Here is a 24047-nt window from a genome sequence, read left to right on the forward strand (position 1 = left end):
ACAAAAAGGAGTTTTCCCTAGAGGAAAAGGATGGGAATCATTCAGTTGTGCAGCCAACCTACTTCCTGGCATATTATTAAATAATTCTTGCCATGAGTAATGGCAAGTAACAGGAAAGGAAATTTTAACTCGGTTGTAGGAAGAGAGACTATTTCAGCAGAGGAGGGAGCTTTTTTTTCATTCATGCCCTGGATATGGATTATTGAAAAAAAAGTTCAAAATCAGACTAATTTGAGAAGCATCAGTTTGCAAATTCTACAAAGCCAGCTCAGGTCTGACAGAGCCATTGCTGGTGCTCAGGTCTGCCCTGACTGTGCTCTGCTTCCTTTTAAGCTGTCTGATAACTTCTCCTTGCAAAGGCTGTGGGCAAGAGGCTGAGCACCAGCAATGGTTGATGGTTGGACTGGGCAGACTTTGGCACCCTGGCAGACACCTGGGACCTGAATTTGCATCACACAACAGGGCTTTGTCTCCTTCAAACTTCCAGGCTCTTCAGCCTTTCACTTGGGATTACAACTTTAAGCAACATCAATTCTCAGGCAGGAACAGGCAGAAGAAATTTCTCTTTTAAGTTTATGGGAAAGTAATCTGTTTACCTTCTGCGTTTAGCATCGTAGAGGCTGCAGATGTGAACAGTTTCACAAGACATTTTCCGTCACTGTGATTTTGACTTCAGACCTCACTTGGCACTTGATGTCTGCGTGTGATTTGCAGCTTCAGACATACTTAAAAAGGAATGAGATTTATAATAATTGGCACAGAGGCATTTTTGTCTCTACTGAGATGTTCTTGCTCGGCAGCTGAGCTGGTCGCCTGGAGCACACCTGTGTGAGCAGACATCAACAAACTGCTGCTTCATCACCTTTATCAAGACTATGGGCAGCAATGTGGCCATTCCCAGCCAAGCAAGTTCTTCCTTTTCCCATATTCAAGTGATACTTTCTAAATTCAGAAAATATTTAGTTCGTAGCCTATTATGAATATCCTAGAGGGTCTAATCATGAAATATTTGTGTGCATCTTGAAGGTGCTGATGTATGGCACTGATTTTAACTGGTCCAACCCTATTGAAATCTTGGGAAACAAACTCTTTTTTGTCATTTGGGTTTCATCTTGTCACCAAGGCATTATTTTTCTGCCTTGTGAGCTGCCAGCTAAGGAGAGAAAAATATTGTGCACATAGTCTCTGCCAAATAATTCCTCAGCTCATTGCCAGATCCTGTCCCCCTGTTCTCCACACCATGTGTCTGGCATTTCAGTCCAGGGCTCTCCTTTTGGGCAAGTTTCTACATTTCCTAATACCACATGAAACAGAGCCAGGCATGGTTTGGGTTCACAGTGACTGAGCCCACACATTATCTTCCCATACTGTCCTGGCAGGTCTCAGAAATTCAGGCACCCCAAATCTCTATCAGGCTGTGACTTACTCATTGCACCAAGTATTTTCAGTGTCACAGCATGAACCACTCCACTTCCCCAGGCTATGACAACACCGTCACTTTTCTTCAAGTTATTGAAATTAAAACCACAGAAAGCTGAGGGCATGCTGAGCCAGGAGAAAGCCCGGAGGTCTGGCTGCACCCTCCATGACAGCGACTCTACAGGTACAAAGAGTGAGCTCTTCACCCAAGGGAGCGAGTCCCAGACTAAGTTGTATGGGCGTTCAGGCGGAGGCAAAGAAGGAAGGACTCTCAGTATGGGTTCCATGAGCAAGTCCATTGCAGGTGAAGGATCAGGGACAAAGAGCAGCTTTTATGGAGGGTCCAGGGATTTTATACTCAGGGAAAGAAAGGCAGGGATAAGGGTAACAGCCAATTGGGTAAAGTGATGGGGGTGGGATTAATGGGGAGGTAGCCAATGGGAGTAACTCATAGGAGGGATCACAGAGAACAACCAATGGGACATCAAGGAACATAGAACTTTCCAGAACGGATATATATTTAATTAAAAGGATAAATATCTATGGCCTTTTACATGAAACTGGAAGGGGAGAAGAGGAACCAATCAACTCAAAATAAGCAAATTAAGGAGCCCAAGGATTCTGGGGCTCGCCATCACCAAGGAGGTGACCACAGACGTTGGTGCCTGACCACCAGAGTTTGGATTCTGTTTTTCCCTCTGGGGTCATGGGGACCACAGCCACTCGCACCGCAACAGAAAGCTGCAATAATGTTTTAAGTCACTCTTCCCAGACAAGACCCAGGGTGGTGCTCTGCTCTGTGGATAGGGCCATTTGCTGTATCCTTATACTGCTGGTGTTCAATGTAAATAGTTGTTGGATGATGATGCTTCTTCCTTAACTTTTTAAAGCATCGTATAATTACCCAGGACATACTGATAAATGGAGACCCAATTTACTTCTGCAGCTACTTAAAGTGGGATGTTTTTAAAAGAACAAACATATTTTGTATCTTGGTGACAACAAGAAGTCAGAGGCTCAGTGGGAAATAATTTCAAACAACCTGCAAGAGCTCTAGCATTAAATGGGCATTTGTGTAAAGCACAGCTTTAAAACTCATTCTCAGTTTATTTGATTCGTAAGTATAACAACAGGATAAGAAACCCAAGAGGAGAAAATAGCAGAAGTTTGGACTAGGAGTACAGTATAATGCAAACCAAAAATACTTAGTTTTAACTTATAATTAGGAGATGTACTTTTAAACTATGCTATACACAGTATTGCTCTTTATAAAAAAAAAATAGAAGCTGGAAAGAAGTGGTTGCTGAATCATGATGGCTTTGTTGGCTGCTCAGAAATCCTGTTGGTTGCTGAATGCTACGAGGAGCTTACCAGGCACCGCGGAAGTGTGAAGGAGGATTATTGCTGTAATTGCACAGCACAGGCAGAGCACAGCTCCAAAGAGACTTTGAGCCTCTTGAGACTTCATCATCTGCAATTCCAGAGCCTGGAATCAGAGGCTGAATTAGGTGATTAATGCTGAGCCTGGAAATAGCTGGGCTGTATCACATGTGCTTGCTCAGTTCTTATCCTTCTCTATTTATTTTTGAATGCATAGTTCTCTGTGCAGAGCTTTGACCTAAGCATTGGTCATGGGATGTTTTCATGTCAGATTGCATTTTATATAGAAAATAGATTCCTAAACTCCACTATTGCACAGAATAAAGAGTGAAGCCATGGGTCTGCACTTCTAAACCTCAGGTGAACACAGGAAGAATTTAATTTCATTTTAAATCTTACAAATAAGTCAGTCTCACAGAGTTTTGAAGACAGATGTATGTATTTAGGTAATTGAGGTAATATAGGCTTGAGGCACCCAGTTCTTGATCTTTTAGGCCTGTTTCAGGCATTTTAGATTTTTAACTTATTTTTCAAGATATGTTTGCTCTGGAAAGTGCATTGAGTGTGTGGTCTGTGTGTCACTATTCCCATTTATGAAGTGAGACTCTGCAGACCTCAAGACCTGCTCTGCAAAGAGAGTCCCCCCATGCTGTGCTGGTGCTTTTGGTTTTAAGTCGGTACAGAAATAAGGCACATGAATAATAAACTAAATTTTCTATCTGCACATGAAATGCTCGTGCTCTTCAGCCCACTGCACACAGTTGGCCAATATTCAGAAAAGTAGAGTAAATTAGTAGCTCTTAACACTGGAGACGTTATCAAGAAGTTAATTCCCCTTAAACGGTGACATCTCTTTGTATTCGTGTATCTCAGGCATTTGGGAGTTTGGTTAGGGATGTACCTAACAAGCAGGACAATGACCCCAAACAGTTCACACTGGTGTATCCATACTGTTATGACCCGGGATCTTCTCAGTGGTACTAATTTCTGGAAGTAATCATTAATTTCCTGTAGATTTTTGTGCTCAAAAATGCCATAAATCAAATTTGGCTTTTCTACTCTATACAAGCCACACTGTGCTGTACAGTGTGGTTACCTATTCTGAGGAGACACTTAATGGGCACAAGTCAGACTGTTGATGCAAATATCTGATCTCACAGCCATTTTCATCACTGTTTGTGAAGCATAAAGCTGGATCAGTTAAATTTCACATATCCTGCATTTTCATCCTGTTCCTACCTGTAAGTGCCCAAGTTTGGCCTTAGCCTTACCATCTGACAACTGTGTCAGTGTTCAGGTCTGCACACAAGGGGTTATCGAGTCACCTGCACAGATCCCTTCTTCCGAGGAGTTTAACTGATACATCCATCTGCTGTTGAACGTATGGCAACTTCATGGCAACTTTTTCCCCTCATACAGCTAGCATCCTAGTATATCTCTGTAATTCATGGTGTCAAATCCCTACCAATGCCCTGATCCAAAGGTGAAAGAGGCAGAGATCACTAGCTTAGTACCAAACTCTTTTCTTCCAAACATCTTCTCAAAAATTTCACAACTTATTGTCTCTGCTTAACAAACACTAAGATTTATGGCCGTTTCCAAAGGGAATTAAGAACATTTTATTGATTTTACTGTGTACTCACCAGTGAGCACTTCACCTGTTAGCAGAGCATACCCATTTCTAGGAAAATACAGGAGCTCACATTATGTACAACAAAGCAATTTGAAATAGGAAATAGACTGTACCCAATTGAAATTATAAAGATATTTATTCAGGAAGAATGTAATTACCTAAGATGAAATTTGGCCAGGAGATGAAAGCTAATCTTATTCTATCCAGTGTCTACTTAACCTCATATCTTTATAGAGATATATTTAGAGATATGAAACTTTTATGAAAAATAGCTTATTATTCCCGTATCTCCCAGCATACATACACATGCACACAAACAATTTATTCTTTGATATAAGGATTTGCTCTTATTTACTTGGCAAAGTTGTTTTGTAATGTAAGATCAGGCAAGTTGCAAATATAAAATATATGGCAGATACACCATCAAAGAGTGCAGAGGCTGAAGAAGGAGCAAAGTGCAGGAGATAATGCAGAACTGAGCTGCAGTCTGGTGGAGCTGTCAGTCACTGAATCCTCTGCTAGAGAAAAGGTATCAGCTCTTTACCCTCTCCTCATTTCCACAAGCATCTTTCTGCACCTCCTGACCCCTTGAATTTTCACACTCTCCCAAAGCAGTGGAGTTTACCAGCTTACACCTACCCTCCTATGTACAAGTTACCACATGGCAGGAGAAGGGAGTCCTCTCACCATGGGCATGGACATCCTTCTGTTAAGGCAGCTAAGGCTCACTTCTATTTCCTCTCACTTCTAAAGCTTTTTCTATTTCCTTTGCAACTAAAGCATTGCTTCCTGTTGCACTTTCCCAAATGATTTAGACCCTTTTTGGATTTTGCTCCTCTCTGCAGCAGTGAGTCCCTGAGTTTCCCTACAGCATGGGATAACAATATGTACCTTGTTGTTAAAATGTGGTTCTAGCAATTACCCTTTCATTTTTAAAGTTTGATGCAGTACTAGTCCAACTGAGTTTTTTAGAAAAGAATGTCCTTTTGTAATTGTGAAATAAATTTGCATAGGAAAACTCTCATATATATGAGTGACTGTATTTACTCTATATTTCTGACTTCACAGCAGCCAGAATTAAGATGAAGGACTAGACATCATGTAAAAGCATTTCCAGCCACAGCTAATATCACCTATCATTGCATAGAAAAGCAGAAGTAGAAACATAAAAAGAGAGTACAAACTTTGAATAACAAATTGATTTTTTCCTCAGATACTAATGGTTACAACAAGGAATAGCGAGAGAATATGCAAGTGTTATACAGTGTTACCTACAGCAACCGAGTGACTAAGATGCTTATTGTTATGTTAAGTAATCAAAAGTAGCTGCAGTCTTAAAAGAGTGGCAGATTAACCCTGCTTAGGCATATTTTTTAAAATGGGTGTTCATCAGCTGTTTTCATGTAGGAGGAATCAATTAGTAGAACCAAATTGTAGCACTGAGTAGTACATCAGCAAAAATAGATGAAGCAATCACAGCATCAGCAACTGTCATCTTCTCCCTGGAGAAACAAAGGCAGGTTTTAGCATCTTCATGGCCTGCAAGGGACAGCATGGAAAGGAGTGCTAAGTGTATTTTTCTATATGTCTTTTAGACTTTTGGTAGTAACACAGGAGAACTGAAATGTGATAGTAAATTGTATAAGCACCACTGGTTTTCTCACTGATTACTGAGTTAAAGTTTTCTGCAGTGCAATCAGAGAATTGTCAAGGAAGTTTTGATTACCCACTAAACTATATACTTAGCATGACAGTAATAAAACCCTGGTTAATTAAGGTGATTTCTCTTCCCCTCTTGACCTGACACCAATAACTCTCTAAAGCCTTCACAGGTTTGAGCAGAGCACTGCCATAAGGCCTTCCTTGTGTTACTGTACTACTGGTGCTGCATGGTGCAGGAACTTTCACCAAGGGGGAAGAGAATGGCACCCCAGGAGCCATCTCACACACCCAAATACCAGCGGCTGCCCCAGGGACAGAAGCACGCAGCTGTACCAGAAATTGCTCTTGACCTCTGAGAGGCTTTGTGGGGGGACCACCCCTGACATGACACTCACTGGACACAAAGGACTATAGATGTGCAAGGTGATAACATACTCTCATATCTGTTATTTACTTGAACCTAGTCATCTGTTCTGTGTTGCTGCCTGCCCCTAAGGTGCAGTCAGGCCCAAGACTGGTCAGACAAGGCAGGACCTGTCCCTGCCATGTGCTCTGAATCCCCTTTGTTCTAAGCGCGGGTAGAACTGAAAGTAACTCGGATTCCACCGAAGCAGAGTCCGATTGGCTGGGTACGCTGGGTCCGCCCCTAGATCTCCCCTTTCCCTTCCCCCGAATAAAAGACGAGCCGAGCGGGCTCCTCCCCCTTGTGCGCTGGCTGCCCTTCTCTTGACGGCTTATGTGTGTCTCTGTCTGGGAGCGAGAGCAATCTACTAGCAGGATTAAAGCACAGAGCGAGGGCTGTATTTCTACCTCTTTGCTTTTGCTCGTGGTATCAGCTTTGCAGCTACCACTTGCCGCTTTTGGAGCTACTGAAGTGCTCGATCTCCTGTGCAGTCTCTCTAGGTAGCTCGGGGCTTTCTAAGGCACTCAACTATGAGCCTGGCCGGCCAAGTGTGCTGTGAGTATTTCCACAGTTCTGTGAGTATTTCCACAGTTCTGTGTTACACTCAGCCAGAGGTGAGCAGTAGAGCAGTGACAGGACACACCAGTTCCAGGCATCTTACTGAACACGGCAAAGGTAGGCAGGGGGAAGGTTTTTCTTATGTGTCATTCAATCCTATTGAAGGCCTACTCAGCACAGGTGAACCAGTGAATGTGAAATGAAGATTTTAATTTGATGATTAATTAAAGTATCAGCTCATGATTTTCCATGCCATGTGTTAAGTTGTTAGTCTTTGATACACAAAGGTGCTGTTGAAGCGCAAACCTGTTGCTGGGTAGACTTAGAAAGGCTTAAGTCTTGTTATTAATAAGAATTATAACATGAACCTGGCTTTTTTGCTGAGAAAGTTTTGGCACTACAAGTTCACATGGCCTGTAAGTTACTTAGAAAACTTCTGAAGTTTGCAGTTTGGAAATCATTTGTTATACAACTACCTGTGTTTTCACGGGGGAATGGCAGGTTTTTACTAGCTCTCGCTGGATACCTAGGCATGGTGGTAATGAGACAGACTGAAGTGCAGCAGTGCCTCTGATAAAATCATATTCTCCTCACAGGTATCTGGATTCAGGGAAGACCTCCACGGAGAATTAGGAAGTGAGCTGCTGGGATGGGCACAGGAGAAGGTTACCAGAGGCAAAGCTTGATGCAAGTGTACCCGAACTTACCCATGCAGCAATGCAGATCTGTAGGAGCTCTTCCCCATGGTAATGTAAGGTAGATTTGTTTTATGGAAGGATAAATAATCTCACATTTATCGTGAGACAAGACTATAACAAGGGCAGCTACTGAAAAAAAAAAAGATCCATTTTTATACATGTTTATCTTGTTACTGAAAATGCTGCGATGCTAGTACAAGCAGCAAAAGATAATGGAATATTCGTATTGTGTTTGTTTATCTAGCACAAACAAAATTGACAAACTCGTGCCAGGAAGATGGCTTTGTTTTGATAAATTATCCACAGAAACCTTGTTCTTTAAAGGTTGGCTGATCAGTCAAGGCTTTCTGTGTTTTTTTACAATATCTGCTGTGCACAGATATCTGCACAGTCACATCAGAGCTACCTCAATAGCCAAAGCATGCTCGCTCTTTGATGTTGCTACTTTTCACAGACTCCCCAAATCCTCCATAACAATTTAGAGCAATCATTGCTCTAACAGCAGTCTTCTTTATTACCAGCTTTGCATTTTGTAATTTCTAATTAATTTGTAGTTAATTTGCTTTTGGTTCACAGCAGATGATGGCCAGCTCTGTTCCCCAAGCTCTGTTCAAAGAACAAGGCTGCAGTTCAGAGCCTCATCGCTTCCCTGGCAGGGGAGCTCCAGGCGCAGGGACCTCCACTGGGCTCTGCAGAGGCCTGGGATGTGTAACCACTTGAGAGATGAAGTCAGAGCTGGCAGGGGAATGTAGAGGGGCATATTCATAGCACCTTATAAGTACCTAAGTTAAGTGGTATGTCTACCATGGCATCTAAGTTCAAGAGAATGTAAGAAATTGAGAGGATTTGCCCTGAGGGTTCAGCTCCTGGCTCCCTGCAGATGCCATGGGAAGAAAGTCTGTGATCCCTAAATCAGGCTGTTGTCAGCTCTGTGGCAGACTGAGCTGTCCATGCTCCCTTGAGCTCAGGCATGGAAGTGGTCAGCCTCAGAGAGCTGCCTGCAGATGGAAAGGTGTCTGTGTTCAGGCCAAGAGCTCTCCAGCTCTTTTTTCTGTTTGCTTCAGTCCTGTTTGTGAACTAGGAGCCTGAACTTTGCTGGTGTGGATGTGATGTATTTATAACTCATGAGACAAAATTTGAGGTGTCCCTGCATGGAAGCTTGCATGAAACTCTTGCAAGGTGACAGATAAATAGCAGCCCAAACTGTCTTTTATTCTTGAAACAGAAGACAGCTGCCAGGAGGAAAAGCTGATGTCTTGGGTACTGCAAATCACAAGCAGATGTGGTTCTTCGCTGATTGTCAACTGGTTCAACCTCTTCTGCTCATCTCCTAAGTGCCAGTAATGCCTTTGAAACCCAGACCCCATAGGAAATACATTTCTGCATAGCAAACAACTGGGAAAATTTATCCAAATTAACTGTAAGTCTCCAGCTGAGCTTTTGTTTTTTGACTATTGCTTTATCACACACAGCACAATGGATTTATAGATAGGATGTGGTGAAACAGTATATTCATCTAGGGCCTGCACCATTCAGGTCTGAGTAGTTTATCCTACTGAATCTGTGCTGTGACTTGTATTGGCAAGACTGGACCAGAAATATGAGTCATGGTATGTAAAGCACAGTCTGCTTCAGAGTTACTGTAAGGTTGCATTTCTTGTGAGACTCTCCAAAGGGTAGAAATTAGAAGTATAGTCTTATTAACACTGGTAACTGTGCTTAGAAAATTTGGAAATATAAATGTATGTACCGTACATGCAAAGTATAAACAGGCTGTAAAACTATAGATAATGTAAATCCTGTTGTGGACTCCCAGCTCCTTTGAATTATCTCCCCCGGCTGTTTATAGCCATCCTTGCACTTCCTGCTTCTATAAGCAGCCCCTTTGTAACAAGGAAATGGTACAAATCTAAGAGAATAAGGCAATAACCTTGTGACTTCAGTTATTTGAAAAATATTACAACAAATTATTCTGTGTGCATGTTACCAATGTTGTGTTCTGGATACCATCCTTGTCCTGTAGTAAATGTTCTGCAGTGTTGAGAAGGATTTTTTAAGAGTAGAAACATTAATTTTTTTGATCAGGTGAGAGATTTTCAGAGGGCTAAAGTTTCACTAAACCAGGTAGATTATCTGCTGTTTCTCCTGAGCTGGGGTGGAAAGCGCACAGCATGGATGACATGATGTTTTTCTGTCTCACTGGGCAATGCTTTGTGCATTTACTGTACAGAATCCCTCTACAGGATGCTGCAGAGTCAGCCAGTGTCCCATCACAGACATGTGTGTGACAAGTGAACTTGCTAAGCTTAGAAATAACATTACATTTTTGATTTAGTAAGTACTAAAATGATGAAAAGTGCAAAAAAAATTCTCCCCTTCAGGAAGATAATTTCGAACCAGCAAATATTTTTTGGATTTGCTTTACTGCATCTTCCCCTGCAGGAGGAGACCTAAAGGGCAAAAAAACGTATAAATTCTTAAGTGAAAACACCCTCATTATTGCCTTAAAGGAAGAGTAATGGCAAACAGCCTGTGACTTCTCATTTCTAAAATCTAGATATTTCTTGAATGCAAGTAGGGATTTAAGACTTGGGATTTAAGTCTGTTACACTGTGCCAATCACCAATCTCAAATACTGTCACTGTATCTAGTAGGAATTTCCCAGACTTGCTCTGGGTTAGTTATAGTCAGAATCTCCTCTACAATATCTTCAACTACTTGAAGCCTCTATTAGTTTTTTAGAGATGATTTGGACTTAAGAAATTACTATTTGCAATCAGTGCATCCCTCAGTTTCCCCTGAGGAAATGCTGAAATGTGCTCATGTGGGAACTATCTGTGCTTTGTTAGCTTGTGAATTTTGTACCAGAATTTATATGGCCCATATGAGCAAAAGGAGTTACACACATCCTGCAGTTTGCAGGATTGGGTCCTTAAATTGCATTCTTTTCCATACTTGTCATCTACAGAGAAACAGTGCTGCAAGGAACCTGAGATTTTCCTGAGAATTTAAGTCAAGTTTAGGGAAGAGAAAGATACTAAAATAGGTAACTGAATATTATAACCAAACTTCCATTTCATTTTCCTTTTTCAAAACCAAGTATTTATTTGTTACAAATCCATAACAAGGACAGATTAAGTTTATTAACATTCAGGAAGAAAACAAAAGGATTAAGAATGGCTACTATTTTTCTTTGACTGCAGAGTGCTGGAACATGTTTAGCTAACTCTTCCTTCCCGGATGTCTGGTCCTGAACCACATCCGGTCCCTTGGGTGTCTCTGCACCTGAACCACTTGGCTGCAGGGACAACTTGGATGGGCACATTTGTGGGCCGTGGGTGGCATGTGGGATAACTCTGCTTCCCACACTGGTAATGTTGTTCTTGCTCCCTAAGAATAGGTTGGGGGGTACTTCTGACTGCTGTGGCAGAGACCTAAAGTGATCCTGTTCCATCCAGTGCACCCCTGAACTCGTTCCTTAAATATCTTCACCAGATTTCCTAAAGATTTTTGGAATTGGTTCACTACTTTCATGATGCTCTCATCTATAGCAAGAGAGTATTTACTTTTGTCTCTTAGTACCCAAGGCTGTATTTATAAAAGATCATGAGATTTCCAGGTAAAACTGGCTCTTGGGTGCAATTTCAAATAAAAAGCATGAAGGACAGATGAAATTCTAACATAAAAATAAATGATTGAGAAAGAACTACTGGCACTGAGGATTATTTTAAGCCATATATGTAGTCAGATAAATTCATTGGGATTAGTTTCTACTGCAAATTTATGCAGTGCCTTGATCATTGAACTTCACTGATAATTACTTACTTGCATCCTCATAAAAAAGAGGAGATAAATGGTAGTTGATGAAAGGCTCTAATTTATTGTTCCTGCAGAAATAAAAACAAACTTTGCTTTTATGCAGAATGGTCACACAGAGAATTTCTATTTCCTTTGAAAATGGGATTGTTATTAACTGAGAGGGATTATTTAACATAAAATAAGAGGTAAAATGTTCTCTCACACTGGGATCAAACTACTCATTATTGCTTTGATATACTTTTTAATAAAATGAAAAGGACTCATTCTCTTTAGGATGACTTTAAAGTAGACTTTACAGAATATATAGAAGAAAAATCCTAATAATTTCCTTCCTTTCCTTCCTCCTTTCCTTTCCTTCCTCCTTTCCTTTCCTTCCTCCTTTCCTTTCCTTCCTCCTTTCCTTTCCTTCCTCCTTTCCTTTCCTTCCGCCTTTCCTTCCTCCTTTCCTTTCCTTCCGCCTTGCCTTGCCCTTTCCTTGCCTTGCCCTTTCCTTGCCTTGCCCTTTCCTTGCCTTGCCCTTCCCTTCCCTTCCCTTCCCTTCCCTTCCCTTCCCTTCCCTTCCCTTCCCTTTCCTTTTATATTCAATAGGAATACTTTATATTTTATTGGTTTCCCTGGATTTAAGACTTCTACAGTATCTGAAGGGAAGGAGAGGAATCTCAGTTTTACTGCACGTTTCTCAGATGCCCCCCCCACTTGCAGACCCTGCTGGGTGTTGATTATGAATCTCTAGGAAATCATAAACTCAGTGCACATTTTGGGGAACAGGAGAACATTTCTGTATGTTTCTTTGGAAACTCATTTACCATTTGCGGTACAGGAGAGCCCAGGAGCTGTGCCTGGCTGTGTCCGTGACACAAGGCATTTATATGGTAAAAAAGTGAGCCTTTAGTCTTTTCTCCAGAGAATTACATTTCAAGTTCAACAGCAGTAGTGGAACAAAACAAACAAAGCGGGGTTGAAAGAGGCAACTCCTCCAGGCATGTTTTGCATAGCATATTGTATATATGAGCAGATTAGAAGTGGTAACAGATTTGCTTCCAGCTTAATTGTTAATTTTTGGTATAGCCTTCTGTGAAGCAAGCTAATTTTTAAGGCTTGGTCATGAGCCATTTATTTAGTCAAGTTTTCTTCTGTTTTCCTTTCTTATTTGTGCATTTCTGGTTTTGGACTCTTTGAACACATAAACATGATGGGCTTTTTTCCTCCTGTTTCAATGGCTGAATTAAGCACAGCACATTTTCAGCAAACACTCCTTCTCCTCAAATCTCCTGGTTTAAATTTTCAATAGCATATTACTTCTGTTTGTATGCCAAACCTCTAAATATGTTGCCCCAAATAATCACCTCCAAATGGAGATGGTGACAAAAAAAAATTATCCCTTTGCCAAGGATTTTATAAGTCTTGAATCCTCCTTGGATGGAGACAGACAGAATATGGAGCCAGGGAAGAAAATATCTTCAAGTAATTTTTGGTAATAGGTTTTGTCATTTTCAATTTTTTTTTAATGATAATCCTTTGAATATATTGACAAAATGGAGCATCTTGTTTGTCAATTAATATAGAGTACTTTACGAAAGATATTATGACATTTGCCTCACCCTGTCTACATCAATATGACAGTCTCATTAAGAGTTCAATGGGGTTTTTTTTTCTTCGTGTTTTTACCATGAGGACAAGTATGGAGTCACCATTCTTTCTGTGGTATGTATTTGCTTTCTCCCCATGCAGCGTTCGTCTAGCCTCTCATGACTTAGTTCAAAACACTACTTTGGATTTCTGTTTGTTGCAGAGAGTCATAAATATGGATTTATGTAACCTAGTGATTAGGATTAATGAATCCAGTGCTCATTACACTGGAAGTGAATTGTTAACTGCCATTTCTGAAAATATGTTTAAAATAAGGGTCTTAGTTAACAACTGACTTCAAGTCTCTCATTTTTGGGGTAGACGAGAATGAATCAATAAGAGATGGATACTACTCAATGTGCGTTGCACATCCTACCAGCAAATATGAATATTCAGTATCACTATGGATTTTTAGACAAGGAGCAGAAAATTCACCTTTAATATGACCTTCTCTGCTGCAGAGGAGCTTTCACAGAAGAGTCAACCAGAAGAACTTCGATTTCTCTTCCTGTGAAGGGCTGTGTGAGACAAATGCCTCAAACAGCAGGAGATACCTGCATGTCTGCCAGTCCTCATGGAGATTGGCAATGCTGTGCATGGCAGAGGAGACTGAGCACTTTGCTTAGGAATTTTGGAAAAGAAATCACTGGGATGATCTGATATAGATAAACATGGTAGGAATTACCACTATTTAAAAATAGCAATATTAGTCAAATGTGTATATGCCTAGGCAAAAAGGTTTGGATGCTGTTAGATTTAGTCTTGAATTGTTTATATATCCTACCAAATGAACCTCACCTCCCATTTAATACAATAGAACTTCAGCAATAATTCTGGAAAATAGTTAACTGGCAGAGACAGGTGGATTTAAGTCCGTGTTTACTGTTCTGTAGTAGAGTTGAAAACACTTAACTTTATTCGCACAAGAATAATGTGATTTGAGATAAACCTAAGACAAGATGCCAAGAAAACTGTGCAAGACATATTTTAGTGATGCAGTGCTAGGATCAAAATCTCTTTCCTTAATATTTTCTTGAACTGCAAGATTTTCATTTGACAGTTTAATGCTGTAATTTTGTAAGACTTACTAGATTGCTTTATTTTCCTCTTTTTATAGAAATCCCTGCTCTCTGATCCCATTCCTGAGGAATTCTAGGTCTATTACAGTGCTGCAATTCCATTGCTAACTGTGCTTTCAAATGCTCTGTCCCTGAGATGCTTCCAAACTTGGCAGTGAAAGGAGCCATTCCCAGATCCTTCTGCTGATAAAAAACTTGGTATGACAAAGACCTTCTTCTCTATCTGACCTGTTTGGGACCGGACCTGTGAATTGAAAAAGTGAATGAAAATATGTGAGCTCAAAGCAGCCTGAGTTCCTCCTCACCACTGCATAGGGAGGGGAAGTTTGTGAGTTCTAGGTTTACCAGGGGGACTAAAAGGGCTGCTACATGCTTCATTTACATAATTAACTGGATGTAATAAGCAGAAGTCTGGATTCACAATTCACTAACCTGAAACTTGTAAAAAGCTGATGGCCCTAAAGACAGGCTGCTGATTTCAAGCTATCTTTGAGAGGCAGAAGCTCCCCATGGGGCTTATTTCCTGGTCCACTGAGGTCTCCATGGATATTTCATTGCTGTTTCACCCCTGGCAGGAGCTAACACCCTGCTCTTCCTTGGGGAAGCGCTGAAAACCACAGCCCTAGGTTCTCCTAGCTGACTCAATCACAGCTCCATAAGCACTGACATAAACAGTTGTATTGCTCAAAGACTGAAATTGTTCCAGCCTGCTTTTTTCTCTACACTTTTTTCTCTACATTAAAAGCGTATTTAAATTAATGTTATTTGGCACAAACAGTAGTTGAACAAATTTCTTGCTCTCTCACAGCCTTCTTTGTGGTGCAGCTTAGCACTCTGTGCTGTCTGCTGTGGCTGCTTCCTCACCAGACTACTCTGTGGAAAAGAAAATGCTACAAAGTCATCCTAGTGGAAATAGCAGTTTTCTTGAGTCTTCATCTACAAGGAGAAGCTACGCTTTTCAAGCATTTGTGCATTGCTTTTCCACATGCAGCCTTCAACTGAAAGGGTTATAAAGGAGAAAATTAATTTTTCCTTCTACAGCATAAAGTTTGAGAAGGATACAACTATGCAACACTGAAATTACCTCAGGGAAAAATCTGTAATTTTTATATAAAACATTAAATAATAATTGAAGGCTGATGAACTTTCTTATCAGAATGAACTATTTAGCCTGACTTCTCTGTAGGAAGACTAGTAGAGTCAGTTCAAAATAACTCATGCCAAAATCTCTTGGAGTTAATGCCACCCCTCTTCTTCTCCAGTACTTAGCAGGTCCTGTGGACCATCTCTTAAGTGAAATTTTTTAAACTTGAATTTGAATGTACCTCATATTTCTTTCCATTTCAGAGGGACAGTACAAACGTGTATATATATATATATATAAATAAGTATATATATATGTGTGACACACACCCAAAAATGATGGCAGGTTCATTCCATACATTAGGCACAAATAAGACTGTGAAATGCTTCTCTGCAACCCAGTAAAATAGCAAGAAGGCAGAAAAGACTTGTGCTGATTCTGTGAATGTTACAATTTTGAACTGTTTTACTGGATGTGAGGTTACGTTTGAGGGTGTCTCTGATTTGAGTTGAATCTTTAGCTTACCTGTAAATGCAGTCATTTGTAATTTAAATCCTCATTATATCCAGCCCCAGATGGATTTCTTGGTTGATGCATGTGATAGGAGTCATCTTCTATTATCCCTCTGTGTCTGTGGGCTATTGAAGCATGATTTGCTATTTGCTGTTTGGTGTCTCAGAACGTCCCTACCAAACCTTCAGCAAGCCTGGCTTGTTTCCAAAAAGCATCCTTTGTGAGAATTGAAAGAGAATGTTTGGAACACTATATAACAAAAGCAAACAAAATACAGCAGAAATAAATTTTGATCTCAGCAAGAGCTGAAAATGAAAATAAATAAAGACCAAGTGCTGCTTACTGAAATTTCTCTGCAGTGTGCACAGAGTAGAAAATAAAATAATTTTGTTGGTTCTATTATCATTCTTGAAAGCACAACACAAAGCAATGCTGATATGGTACAGGTCCATCTGCCAGCTGGGAAGAAGAAAAGAAAAAGCAATTAAGAACATTATAAATTTGGCTTGTTGCTCTGGGCTGGAAAGATCCAGTTAAGCATGCTGTGATTCTGAACAGAGAAGTACAGGAGACAAGCAAAGACAGAATTTCTCTTGATAGTATCACTTGACCTGTTTCCGTTGCCTCCCACAGCTCTCCCAGCCAAGGATATATCTGTAGCCAAATCACCTCTGGCTCTCAAAGCTAAAATCTGACAGCCCATGTATAAATCCACACTCCTGAGGATGTGTGGGCTAAATAGCAGCCTGGACAACTTACTCTTGCAGTCTGATCCTGTGAAAGAGGACCATTCCGCACACCTCACTGAAGACAGCCAGCCCGCCCAGATTTTCAGAGCATGGAACTAGGTGACCATTTCAATTTCTCCTACTCCTTCTACCATCATCTCCTTGACACAAATTTGCTTGATGTGTGAAACCAAAGAGTAAAATAACTCTTGTTCTTTATGGGTGGTGAGAAATCCGTACCTCTTCCAGGAAGAAGGCTCAGAATTAATCGTCTTGCAAATGGTCTTGCGTGTTTGTCACATCAGTCAACCATCACTGGCTTTGTGTTTGGGGACAACACAGGCAAAAACTGCTTTCATTGCAGCTTTTGCACTTTTGTTTGGTAGTCTCAGTGTCCTTTCTTGGTGATTCTGCACAGAACTCCACTGGTATGCATATAAAACAGCAATGGGAAATGAGTCTATGAGAAATGAATCTAGACCACATTACTCTTAAGTAAATGCATCAGGCAGCTGGTACAGGTCCAGCCAGACACAGCTCCCTTGAAACCAAACCTTATCTTTATGTGTCATTGTAATCTGGAGAAAATTAATACAAGAGAGCTCTAAAGTTATATCTGCTTTACAGCATCTGTCCTTGCAAACTGATGATGTAGAATAACCCCTTTCTCTGGGTGTCCTTCTGGTTCCACTGTTCCCAGAGCTACCATGACACGGTGCCCTGCTTGCACCTGTGAAGCACAGCCCATAAATCTGCTACTACTGCCTTAAAATCATTGCTTTGCCATGTGTAGGTCACCCCTGAGCCTGCACTAATTGTACTGAACTGCAGTTATTTTTGTAGCAGCATGACTTGTTCTTCCATCCCCTTCACATCTCGCACCTGCTCAACGTGCAGCCAGAGGACACAGACAGCCCCCCCTGAGCCAGGGAGAGGATCCGCCACATCTGCCAAGCTACCAGCAGGCACAGTTGTGCCATTGGTGGGTCACAGCTTTGGGCAGGAGCAAAGTAGTCACCTGTTTGTATTTAAATAGCTCTGGTGGCTGTAATAATGTCAGGCCACTGCAGGTTTGCTGGTGCTTCGCAGTTGGACTCTGGGATCTACCCTGGGCTGGCTTAGTAGTTTTTGTTTTCATGCTCATGTAAAACATGGAGGGGCCAACAGAAAGTTTATGGTGGCCAACCATGGTGGCCACAGCCCAGTAGCCTGGCAACCACCTCCACTGGCTATCAGCCACCCAAATCAGCCATAGCTTGGGGAATGTCATGTGCTGAGAACTGAGAATCAACCTGCCAGCACTCAGCTGAGCAGGTGCAGGCTGGGGACAGCCTTCAAGATGGATATTGCTCCAATCTGATGCGAAATTTGTGCCAGATTATCTCCATTCATTAAGTGAGAGAATAGAAAAAATGGCCATTTTAATAAGGGTGGAATTGAACTTGAATACAGAAAAAATCAAACTAGTTGTCTAAATAGAATAAATCTTTTATAGTGTTCCCAGTGGTTTATAAATCGTCCTCAGCTAGTTCATGTTTGTGTGGAAGCTTTTTGTGAAAAGCTGATCTTATCTCACTGCAAGCATTTCGCTCCTGTTCTGTGGGGAAAAAAAAATGTTTGGTTCCATTTGTAGAATGAGATTAGAAATACAACTTGTGGAAAAATGGTGGGATTCTTGACACAGAGCAGTAATAAAGAAACCTCAGAGAGAAATGGGAAAAGGTTATTAGCTCTCCAATAAAGGATCATTTGACTCTGGAAGTGTTGATTTGCTCTCTTCTTTTGTGTGACACTGGGGAAATCAGACTTGATTTTTAAATATGATATAAATTGGAAATAAATTTCAAAGGTAAACTGAGAGGTAGATATTTAAAGAGTACTGTTACACCTTTGAACTGGTAAGTTTAATTAAGACAGATGGACCCATGAGTGTTGTAAAAAAGCAAAGGCTGGGTAAGCTCTCATAGTTGTCTCTCAATTTTAGTTTATTTCTGGCATTAGAAATAGGTGAGCCTTCCTCATAAGAGGCTTATTCCTACTTTCTCCTTTACTGGGCTGCCTGTTTTCTGAGAGCTTGGGAAAATCTTTATCAACCATATAGGCACTTTGAATGATGCAAGCAGAATTTTGAAAGGATTTTGTTTCATTCTCTCTTCTTAAATTTTGCCTATTAATTAAACTTGCAATTTAAAACCTATTTAAATGCATCATTAAACATATTTAGTTTACTTCCAGGATAAATGCCACTATTTCTCATTTAGTAAATTAGTGAACTGGGGCATAAAGTAGGTAGCTGACACATGTGATGCACCTACCAAGCATGGAGCAACCTGTAGTGCTAGTTCCTGAGTGAGAAAGGACCTGACCTATGACTGATACTGTCTTCAGGGACTGAGAAACACATTAAAAATGGATCACTAGAGGAGGTGGGAATGATCTCAGGAGCTTAGGAGTTGGGTTTGGATCTGAAAGCAGCTGAAGAGAATGCAAATATTCTACTGGCCTGAGTGGGTTGCTTGAGGTCCTCACAATTTCATCCATTTCAGCAGAACAGAATTTAATAGTTTCTATTGGAGTTATCTGAATGGAAACAAAAGGCATCTCTTACAGCACAAAACCCTAAAATAGTAAGTTTTATAAATTAATGCTTCAGCCAGTTCAGCATCCAGTCTTGAATAATATTTCACTCATAAACAAACAAGACAGTGTTTCTGAAGTATTATTTGCGTGGAAAAAAGATAGACTATTTAGAACAATATAAGAAAATTGTGCTAACTCATGCAAAGATGCATTTTATCCTGAGATTGTGAAAATACTTCTCCTTATTTTATTAATTGCCAGTAGATGTAGATTTAAGATGGAGTGCTGATTTGTCTCATAGAATTTTGCAGAATGAAGAAGCACAAAAAGAATCAGTTTTGTTATCTTCCATTTTAATGTTGCATTAGTTATTTGAGAGTTTATTGTTTGAACAATTGCTTCAGCTACCTTGTAGTAAATTATATTCCAAGAATGCTTCTATTTTGCCCAAATTTGTTAATTTTTAGAATTCATTGCATTCAAAATGGTCTCTCATTTGAGCAAGACATCAGCAATTTTATAGCAAATGAAAATCAGTTCTTGAACATGAGACATGAAAAATCTAAGAATGTATTAATTGTATGTAACCAAGTCAACTGCCTTCAAATAAATGTGAATATTGTGGGCAGCTTTTTGTTGTTCCAGTTTTTCATCTCAACTTATTATTTCGAACACCAGCTTCTTACCTCCTTAATTCCTTTCCAAAATCCAATAACTGAAATAAAATTATGTTCTAAAATGGTAGCAGAAATCAACATCCAGAGTGATGAGAGGATGCTCATTGACACAGGTAATGCCATTTTCATATTGCCATGATGTTGGTCCAGATGCTCACGTGTCACTTGTAGGCATTGAGGAGGTGGATTGGGAACCTCGAGCAGTCCAGGAGCAACAGTTTTGAGCAGGGTCTGGAGTGACTATAGATCCATGAGGTTTGTAACTGCAGCTCTACTATTCAGTGTATATTCCTACCATGCGCAAAATCCCATCCCCAGTCATAAGTTGAAAATGATCCTTTGTACACATAGATTGTGTGGGCTTCATTAAGTATTCCTGAGGACTTAAAGGAACACAAAATCCAGTGTCTTGTTTTCTAGACATTCAATGTTCCTGAAGGAAGAAGAAATGTAATTTGAAACTCTGCTGTGCTATTTATAGACAACCTAATATCACAGGTTGGGTGTAAACAAAATTTTATTAAGTTCTGACTGATGAGTTCCATGGCTGGTAAATCGCTCTTGGTCAGATCTGGGTGTATTAAAGTGCTTGGTTGATTTAGGATGTGAATGTAAATGGCAAAACTCATTTTATGAGCTTCATTATTTCTGGAATGAGGCTTCTCATACAGCTTATTAATATACCTGATTTTTATTATCTTTTCCTCCATAAAAGCCACTTTCTTAATAGGTATTTTGACACTGAGGTTTAATGGCATTTAAAAAGATGACACAGCCAGGCACAGAAATTGCAAGTCATATATATTAAATTGTTCAGTCATGAAAAGATCATTCCATCCTAAAAATGGAATCTCTGCTGTTGTTTTTCTATTTAGGTTTCAGTTTTTGCTCTGGTAGTTTGAATGTTATACCCAGGGTAAAATAATTTCTTTTTGCTTTTAGGAAATAATTTTTTTTTTCCTTGTCCACAAACTAGAAGAGAGAGACAGCAGCTAGAGGATCCCAAGAACATTTATGGTTTTTGAGCACTTTTGAAATCTGTATCAATTAATTTGATAAAACAAAGTCCTCCAGCATGAATGCCCCTAATAGTACATTACTCTATGGATAGCTGTTCCTTTATTTGTATAAGCCACTTTGCCTTTGAAAATTCACTGGATCACCATACTAGGATAAAGTTTGACTAGGTGACCTTCCAATTCTGAAGGAAAACCAGCTCAAACTTCTTATTGCCAAGATTCTACAGGCTTCTACTGTTCTTTGCCTTGTCAGCTTGAGTCAGTAATTCAGACAAGACTTCTGCAGATTTATGACAGAATATTTTATCTTTAAATTTCTTTTCAATATACTTTTCATTTGCAAAAAGTTCTCTACATTTTAAAAGTATGCATATATTTAAGCTGACATTAATTTTCATAACGAACATGAAAATGTAATATACATAGCCAGCTGAAGCTCATTACTGTGCTATTTAAAAAACCTTCATAACCATATTTGTGCTAAAATAAATATTCTCTTTTTCTTAACAACCTGCGTTACTTACAGACAGTGGCATGCTCTTGCTGTGGGCAGAGGAAGCACCAATTATTCTGATGGCCTGAAGCTTTTCACCCTGTAGAAGTGGTTGCAAAAGGATTGGGGAGGTAGCCCTCCAGAGAACGTAGATTTTTCCGCCGTGTACAGAGCAGTATAAACTTCATGCATGTGTTCTCTGCTTGGAAGTGTCTGTCTGGTTTAGCACATGTTTTCTAGCTCTGAAATGCAGCACTTCTGCAACATGTTCTCAGCATAATTCTGGATGAGTGCCTGTGTGAATGGAGGCGCTTGCACTGAAGGAGTAATCTGATCTTCAGAATAGATTAATATGAATGGGAGCACTTTGGAAGCAGGGATCGGACAGGTGAGGGATTTTGATTCCATTGCAGGAATTATTTGTAGTCATTACTTATTTTCCAGGATGTTGCACCACTTGATGTAAAAGCCTATCTTTCTGCTAGAGGATGGGCTTGTGAGAGGATTTAGTCTTGTACAGTAAGTAGCATGACTTGCTTTTCTCCCTGGTGGTTTTATGGTGGTCTCTAGGTTCTTACTACCTGGATATATGAATATGGACTGGCAAATTAGCTTGTTTCATTGTAGATGTAGTTAACAGATGTAGTTAAAGCAGTGAAGATCATCTTATTTCTGTTTAGAGTGTGGATATTCTTTAGAAGTCCTAGCAAACTGCTATGAAAAGGGAAGCCAAATTACAGAATCAGCTGCTTTGGGATAGACTTCAGGTATCCCTCTGTCCAACCTCTTGCTCCAAGCAGGGTCATCTGTGAGATCAGGCCAGGCTGCTCAGAGCTTTACCCAGCTGGGTCTTGAACTCTCCAAGGCTGAAGAAGCTCTCCAAGCAGTCTGGTCTCCTAACTGTCCTCAGTTGTGGTGATGCAATACCTTTATTATATTTTTATATAAGTTTTCTGTACCCCAATGGTTCATCCCTACCTTCCCCACTCCTATTCCCAGTTGGTTTGTCCCAGACCCAAGCCGCTCCCCCGGTGCTCCCTACATGGTTGTTCTCCTCCCCTTGTTCTGGCTCTTTCCCTATCAATCACCCAAACCCCTCCTGTTGTTCCCGAAGGTCCAGTGTCCATCATCTGAAACCTCCCAATTTACCCTTATATGGTCCCCATCAATCCCCCGAGACCCTACCCCCCTAGATACCTCCCCCTTTGGAAATCCCCTAAACCTCGATGCCCCATTGGGGCATGTGATCCCTTTCCCTCCTCCCCTTGAGGCTATTGGCCCAAGGAAATGTCTATCCTCGTCCATATCCCTCCCTTAGAGATTTCTATTGGTCCCCAGTTAAGCCATCCCCATTGTAACAGCTCCCTTTATAAGAGGTTCCCTGGAGCTGCTCGAGGCTTGTCCCCTGGGAGTTGCTTCCAGTAAACTTGGATTATCCCGTGTGGCAAGCCTCCTTGCTACTTTTTAGCCTCTCCCTTATCCGGACTGCTGACAGCCACTGTGCCTGGAGCTTCAGCTCCCTTGGGCAGAGCTGAACTCCTGAGGAGCAGCTTTAAAGCCAAGAGCCTCCGGCTGCTCCCCACTCCTGTCGCACACCGCAGGAGCTAGCCTGGGCAGTGGTCAGTGGCGGTCATTGCGACACTCAGTGAAATGTCTTTTCCTATCTCCAGCTGGAATCTATTCTTTCAATTTAAACTCCTGTCTCTCATTCTCCTATAATGCATTATCACGAGGAGCCCTGCTCAGCTGCTCGATATCCCTCCAGCTAGGCAGGGCCAGGCTGCTGTGAGACCTTCCTGAAGCTGTCCTTTACCCAGGCTGAGGAAGCCTTTATCCTCTCTTCAGCTCTGCTCACAGGACAAGTCTTCCAGCCCTGACCAACTTGGTGGCCTACACTAGACTTCCCCAAGTTTGTCAATGACTTAAAATATCAGGCCAGGGCTACTGCAGAAATAATTGCAGGAACAAGATCTTAAACTTGAATTTGTCACTTGAATGTTTTTATACCAATTCTTTCTCTTGCTGTTCATTGAGCAAGAACCTCTCAGCACTTTTAAGAAATCAAAATCTATTATCACTCCCTCAGATGCATTGCTTATAATAGCTATCTTCTTGGAATTTCATTAAAGACATTATACTTATTTTTCCTACGATGTTTTCTTTTCATCTTTGCCAAACTCCATGGATGGCAGACGTTTTTCAGGATTAATGAATAGTGACAACATCATTAGTCACTATCTCAAGGTCCAATAATCCTTTAAAGGAGTGATGTGAAAGTCAATAGTTAAACGAGAAAAGGCTTTTAAATTGCTTCCTGTCTCTTAAGAAGTCAATAAAGGCCCTCAGTGGGAGGGTGAGCATCTCTGTGTCTCAGTGTAACAGCAGCCAAGGCTTCTCAGGACAGGACACAAGCACGAATGAGAAACAGGAGTGTTTCAAGCTACTTCCAGGCTGACCTGCAAAAGAAGTCTCTTTCCAACTCAGGGTGGCAAGCTGCACGGAAAGGATAGTGCCTTCTGTGTCTTTATAACTAATTAACATCTGAAAAGTTATCTCTTTGCTCTACTTTACCATCACCATTGAAGGAAGAATTCCAGATAATACCAAACTGGGAGGAGCAGTCACTGCACTGGAGTACAGGGCAGCTGGTCATAAAGACCTTGAACAGCTTTG

General features: G+C 40.7%; 1 long non-coding RNA gene across 3 annotated transcripts; it reads left to right on the plus strand.

The window, feature by feature from the left end:
• The first annotated feature begins 6172 nt into the window (after positions 1–6172).
• On the plus strand, positions 6173–19813 carry LOC116442018. Of its 3 annotated transcripts, XR_004239343.1 has the most exons (5): positions 6173–7172; positions 7652–7801; positions 8979–9173; positions 14319–14478; positions 16511–19813. It is a non-coding gene; the product is annotated as an uncharacterized LOC116442018 (long non-coding RNA). The 3 variants fall into 3 exon arrangements; XR_004239341.1 differs by having other exon boundaries at positions 6174–7172; positions 14319–19813; XR_004239342.1 differs by having other exon boundaries at positions 6174–7052; positions 14319–19813.
• Positions 19814–24047: the final 4234 nt, after the last annotated feature.

Source organism: Corvus moneduloides, chromosome 3 (genome assembly GCF_009650955.1).
Source record: "Corvus moneduloides isolate bCorMon1 chromosome 3, bCorMon1.pri, whole genome shotgun sequence".
Classification (NCBI taxonomy): Eukaryota; Metazoa; Chordata; class Aves; order Passeriformes; family Corvidae; genus Corvus; species Corvus moneduloides.